The sequence below is a fragment of the Lolium perenne genome, chromosome 5, assembly GCF_019359855.2.
Source record: "Lolium perenne isolate Kyuss_39 chromosome 5, Kyuss_2.0, whole genome shotgun sequence".
NCBI lineage: Eukaryota > Viridiplantae > Streptophyta > Magnoliopsida > Poales > Poaceae > Lolium > Lolium perenne.
In genome coordinates this window covers 192,995,940-193,003,360 of record NC_067248.2, presented here as the reverse complement: position 1 = coordinate 193,003,360, position 7,421 = coordinate 192,995,940, and positions in this window count along the sequence as shown.

Below are 7,421 nucleotides of genomic sequence, written 5' to 3'. Positions count from 1 at the left end.
CTTGAGGTATGTGAGGATAAGTTAAACCCTACTAGAATAAGAAGATCTCATCCTCACATGAGATTATAGGAAGATCACTAGTAATCAAATCTAGGCTTATATCCCAACCTATAATTGTGAATCACTTGGTGATCATAAGTAGAATCCTACCACATCTACATTCCACTTACTCCTCAATTAAAGAACCTAAGAAAAACCTTAGAGTAAAACTCCATATTTAATATGGTGAGAAACATCCATCCATATGACCAAAGTTAACTATAAAAAGAACTATAACTATTATAGATACTTCAATGATTAATTAAGGATACTAAGAGAAGCTAATTGGTAGAAGATAAAACTAATTCTCAAAATCTTAGCAACTAGAGGAGAACATAAAATGTTAAGTAAGCTACCACATTATCATGGTTAGGGGAGATTAACCCTAGCACATGCAATATGGTGTCATTTCATCTCTAGAACCTAGAATTATATCTCAACCCTAGCTGATGTATCACTATGATGATCTTAATATAAACCAGACCATAATTGAGATTCAAACCAATTGCCATTGGGTAATCATAATTAGAACCCCAGAATTGCACCCTAGTTAAAACCTATACTTAATTATGGAGCATAAGATAAACCTAGTTCAAACCCTTTAGTTAAACCATGTGTGGTGATCAACCACTTACCTTTGTAACCAAGACCAAGCCATTATGGGGACAATATCTACTTTAGACATTTTCAAAGATAATAAGAGTGTTAACCTTGGAAGGGAGTTATAAGAGAGTTTACAAAACTATAATAAATAGGTGATCACATAAAATACTATGCAAGTGAGCAAAACTCTCAAATAATAAACCAAGACTTCATTATGATCCTCAAATGCTTTGGAGTAGAATTCCTCAACTCTAATAATTCAAACAGATTTTTTCCACAAAGAAAAGGAAATTAAAAATGAGAATTGAAACCCATACCTACTTGCTATTATGAACAAGTCACAACTATGCATCATAATCCAATACAAAATACTTGTTTCAAATGAAACAGTGATGAAATAGTTACTACATCTTCATTGAAATAACACAATCAGAAACCTGCAAATACACTTTGAGTTCAAATTAGATTCAAATTGGAAAGAAACACAAAAACAGAAAATTAAATAAAAAAAGAAAACAGATAAAAGAAAGAGAGGGAGAGCTGGCTTACCTGGCCTACTGTGATCGAACCAGGCCAGCACAGCCCGAACGAGCCCAAAGAAGCTGCAGCCCATCAAGCAGCCCAGAACCAGCCCAATAGCTAGGACCCAGAGCAGCCCACCGTACCGATTCACAGGGGAGGGCATCGTCTTCCTCCTGCGCATGGTCGACACGGCGAAGACGTGATCGAGTTCGCCGGCCACGTCCTCGTCGTCGATAAAGGCGAGCCCCGGACTCCAAGCACAAGCCAAAAACCTAGTAACAAGCATTCAAATCCGCCCTTATCCAAACTCGAAGAGATTCGTGCCCAGTAGCTCCGCCGACATCATCGGAACATCCCGACCATCGGCAACGAGTGGCCGTCGACCTGGAGCCTCTCTCGGGCTACAAAACTACCAAGAGGATCCCCAGAACCCTAGCTAGCCGAAACACCATCCCATTCCCTCTCTCGCTCTCTTAATCCCTCACCCTAACCATCACCATCACCGGCCAGACTCCGGCGACCCAGTGATTCCGACCACCCTAGCATCCGTGGCGTAGCTCAATCGACGCGCCCTACCTCATAGATCATCCTGGTAGAAGGAATCAAGAAACGACGCGCTCAGACGGACGAATTCGAGCGTTCCCTTTCGCCGGTGTTCGCCGGAAAACTCGACCTTGCCGTCATCTCTGACCATCCCGGGCTTCGTCGAGCAGTTCATCGGCTTCAGGTGAACCTCACGCATCTTTAGGTCCTTAAATCACGACGTTTAACAGCCCGTAGCTTCATCTAGCAAGTTGGCCGGCGAGCGCCGCCGCAGCACCATGCGCCGTTGCCGATTCCGGTGACCATATGGTCACTGGCGCCGCTCGTTCGTCTCACCATATCAGGGCGGCTCGAACGCGCGCGCCCGTAGGGTCGCGGGAGCTCGGTAACGCCAGGGCCGTCACCACGTCGTCGCCGGTGGCGAGCAGCACAGCCAGTCAAATTTTGACTTGGTTTGTGCCACGTTGTCGCTGAGGTGGCATAGACCCCACTTGTCAATGACTAAGGTTAGATAAGAACCGGGTAGCTTTAGTAGTTTTTGTTTAAAATTCAATTCAATAATTACTGCAACTTTGTAAATTCATATAAAATTCATTATAACTCAGAAAAATATAAATGAGATCTTAAAATTCTTATAAAAGAAAAGTCTACCCAATAAAAATATAATATGAAATTTTTATTTTTAATAAAAATTTAATTATTCAATACTTATTATTTAAGCCTTTAATTTTAATTCTAAATTCAATTAAAATTCAATAATTAGGAAAACTTCATAAAATAAATAAAAACCAGTAAAGTAAATAAAGAAAACATTAAAACTAATTTTCTTTATTTGGAACTTATTAAATCTATATTAATAGGAATAAAACCCTGATTAATAATTACCCTAATTATTAAAATCTTTAAAAATAGAAAAATGCCAAATCCAACATTAATTTTTATTTCAAAGTTATTAATAACTTCAACCTTAAAGTGAAGTTATTAATTCAAGAACTTTAGGGTATTTAGAAAACCCTAATTTCATAAGTTATAGAACCAGGAGCTCATCATTTTATGTGACTCCTAAAACCCTAATATCATTAGGAACCCTAGCTCCATTATTACATGGAAACCCTAATTTGCTTCTAACCTAAACCCAAGGTTAGAACAGGTGATCATGGTACTTTATTTTAATTCATAGAGCCATCATTAGCAACTAAAAGACATACCTATGTCCACATAAAATGTAGAAACTTATCACTAGCAATTTAGTATTCTATGTATGAATATCACTAAACCTAGTTGATCAAGTAGGATCAACCAAGTTTAAACCCTAGCTTCTACTGTCAACACAATCGTCCTTAATTATCCATGCTTAGCATCACACCATGGTGATGAACCCTAATAGTAACCATACCTATTATTTTGCGCTACATATCCTGTTCCACTAAACCCTGCTAGTATGTGATAAATATTAAGCATCCTATTTAGGAAACCACCATTCCTATTTTAGTGGATCCAATAATAAACCTTAGATAACCTCAACTCTAAATTGAGATACTTCTTATTACTTAAGAAGTATATTCTTCAAAAGTTACAAAGAGTAGCCAAAGAACCCCGCCTTATAAGGACCTATAAACCCTAGCCAGCTATCACCAACAAGGTATACCACCTTGATAGCAACTATTGGTAATTAAGATGTTTAGGCTTAATTCAACAATACAAGCCTAGTAGCTGATGAATCCACCCAGGTTGTGATCCATCTACTACTTACTCCAGAAAACAATTAGAACCATGGGAAACCATAGAACCCCACCAACCTAATTATCATACTTGTTCTCTATCAAAGAAAATGTTCTTCAAAAGTTATTCTTTTGAAGTATATGATAATTAATCATTAACCATGCCATGTAGTGCTAAAACCAACCACTATTCATTACATGTTAGGAATATACCAAATGTTATTGTTGTGTGCTACTAGTGTTATTATTATGATATATTACAACACCTGTTTATTATACCAATCAACCAATCCTTAATAAGAACCTCGTTGTGAATCACTCTAAAAGTGCAACACACCCTGAACCAATCATTACAACTCACTGATCCTAAATCATCGGGGTTAGGTCACGCTTAGAGCGATTGCATCTCATTCTTATGCATTATTGCATCCTTGCCAATCTTTTAAACATCGTCCTTACCGGACGATGATGCTATTTCAGAATTTGGAGTTATTGCGTATCGAAGACCTTGCCTGCATAATCTTGCAGTCAAGAAAGGCAAGTTCATCACTTGCTCATGTCATTTGAGTATTTCTATCAAATTACTTGCAAAGTACTATGGTTATCACTATTGCATAAAAACCAAAACCACTACTTTCATAACTATGAATATGACTATGTGGTGGGCAATGGAACCATGGATTGTGTTGATATGGTGGAGGTTCCATTGCACGGGTTATATCCATCTAGGATTAAACAACAAATGTCGCCAGTGATTCTTGTGCCGTAATACCCGTGTTAACCATAAGATCCGGAGTGGGACGGAGTAGTCAAAAGTGTTTCCACCTCTCGTTCATCAACGGATGCGCTTTACCGTAGACACTTGTATCCGTCGGGGCAAGCGGTTGGGTGGGAAGCCTTAAGTCCCCAAGGCATAGTCCGTAGACACTTGTCGCTCGAAGTGCAAGCGGTTGGCTGGGGAAGCCTTAAGTCCCCACGGTATTGCGGTCTATGATGGGTTGCAGCTACCGGCGAAGGAGTTTGGTTCGATCCCAAACTGTCGTCGTGGTCGGGGTCCACCCGTGAGTGGGAATAATGGGACCGGTGAGGACCCAGGGTCGGGGCATGCAACAAAGGGTGGGTGTTCGAGGTAGCGGAGGAACATGATTGGCTAGACCTTATACCGGGCCTCACACCATAGGAAGTGTGGACGGGGAATATGCCCGGTTGGCACCAAGGTTAAGATCTCTTATGGGTAAAGCAACACACCTCTGCAGAGTGTAAAGAACCGTGACCTGTCACTCCCTCGTTCCGGATATGGAATCGCGAACGCGGCCGGAAAGGAGCTCCATGAAGTTCTAGTAAACCGGTGAAGGCTGACGGACATAGTTCTTCTGAATAAAAACAACCTTTTGAAGAAATGATTATGAAAACTTGCATTGGTATTAGACTTTCTGGTCTAATGCTGTAGCTAGTGCATTAAACACCTCTTTCCTATAATGAACTTGTTGAGTACGCTCGTACTCATCCCACTCTTAAATCCCCTGCTTAGATATGGAGGCATCGAAGGAGGATCTACAGTGCACTCGAAGAACGAGGAGTCAACAACTACTTCAAGATACAGGAACCTGTCAGAGGAGTCAGATACCACATCCAACAAGGAGAAAACCTAGTTTAGCCATAGAAGGGAACTAGCTTCCTAAACCTAGCTCCTATTTAGCTAGAGTCTATTCTTAGCCTCTGTAGTTAGTGAAAAACTCTACAAATAGAGTTCGTGATAAGACTAGACTACGAGTCGTTCTTCTGGAGTTTATTTGCTGTTTTACCTCATTGTAAAGTAGGAGGCTGTGATGATCTTATGTAACAGAGTCGATGTTGTAATTCTATAGACATGCCTTGGACCCGCATATGTTTCTGTTGTACCACTCTGAGCGATATAATACCCGTGAAACTGTGTTTCATTGGTGTTATATCAGACTTACATACTACACCATGCAGTGGTATGCTGGGTCACCACACTTATGCACTTTATCTCTTATTAAGTTGCTTGTTGTGCGATAACTATGTTTACTGGGGACGCCATCAACTACTCTTTGTTGAATTTCATGTGAGTTGCTATGCATGTTCGTCTTGTCTGAAGTAAGAGAGATCTACCACCTTATGGTTAAGCATGCATATTGTTAGAGAAGAACATTGGGCCGCTAACTAAAGCCATGATCCATGGTGGAAGTTTCAGTTTTGGACATATATCCTCGATCTCATATGAAAAAATTATTAATTGTTGTTACATGCTTATGCATAGAAGAGGAGTCCATTATCTGTTGTCTATGTTGTCCCGGTATGGATGTCTAAGTTGAGAATAATCAATAGCGAGAAATCCAATGCGAGCTTTCTCCTTAGACCTTTGTACAGGCGGCATAGAGGTACCCCTTTGTGACACTTGGTTAAAACATGTGCATTGCGATGATCCGGTAGTCCAAGCTAATTAGGACAAGGTGCGGGCACTATTAGTACACTATGCATGAGGCTTGCAACTTGTAAGATATAATTTACATGATACATATGCTTTATTACTACCGTTGACAAAATTGTTTCATGTTTTCAAAATCAAAGCTCTAGCACAAATATAGCAATCGATGCTTTTCCTCTATGGAGGACCATTCTTTTACTTTCAATGTTGAGTCAGTTCACCTATTTCTCTCCACCTCAAGAAGCAAACACTTGTGTGAACTGTGCATTGATTCCTACATATTTGCTTATTGCACTTATTATATTACTCTATGTTGACAATATCCATGAGATATACATGTTACAAGTTGAAAGCAACCGCTGAAACTTAATCTTCCTTTGTGTTGCTTCAATACCTTTACTTTGAATTATTGCTTTATGAGTTAACTCTTATGCAAGACTTATTGATGCTTGTCTTGAAGTGCTATTCATGAAAAGTCTTTGCTTTATGATTCACTTGTTTACTCATGTCATATACATTGTTTTGATCGCTGCATTCACTACATATGCTTTACAAATAGTATGATCAAGGTTATGATGGCATGTCACTCCAGAAATTATCTCGTGTTATCTTTACCCGCCCGGGACGAGCAGAACTAAGCTTGGGGATGCTGATACGTCTCCGACGTATCGATAATTTCTTATGTTCCATGCCACATTATTGATGATATCTACATGTTTTATGCACACTTTATGTCATATTCGTGCATTTTCTGGAACTAACCTATTAACAAGATGCCGAAGTGCCGATTCTTGTTTTCTGCTGTTTTTGGTTTCAGAAATCCTAGTAACAAAATATTCTCAGAATTGGACGAAATCAACGCCCAGGGTCCTATTTTGCCACGAAGCTTCCAGAAGTCCGAAGAGGAGACGAAGTGGGGCCACGAGGTGGCCACACACTAGGGCGGCGCCCCCCCCCCCTTGGCCGCGCGGCCCTATGGTGTGGGGCCCTCGTGCCGCCTCTTGACCTGCCCTTCCGCCTACTTAAAGCCTCCGTTGCGAAACCCCCAGTACCGAGAGCCACGATACAGAAAACCTTCCAGAGACGCCGCCGCCGCCGATCCCATCTCGGGGGATCCAGGAGATCGCCTCCGCACCTGCCGGAGAGGGGAATCATCTCCCGGAGGACTCTACGCCGCCATGGTCGCCTCCGGAGTGATGTGTGAGTAGTCTACCCCTGGACTATGGGTCCATAGCAGTAGCTAGATGGTTGTCTTCTCCCCATTGTGCTTCATTGTCGGATCTTGTGAGCTGCCTAACATGATCAAGATCATCTATCTGTAATTCTATATGTTGCGTTTGTTGGGATCCGATGAATAGAGAATACTTGTTATGTTGATTATCAAAGTTATGTCTATGTGTTGTTTATGATCTTGCATGCTCTCCGTTACTAGTAGATGCTCTGGCCAAGTAGATGCTTGTAACTCCAAGAGGGAGTATTTATGCTCGATAGTGGGTTCATGCCTCCATTGATATCTCGGGACAAAGGATGTAAAGTTCTAAGGT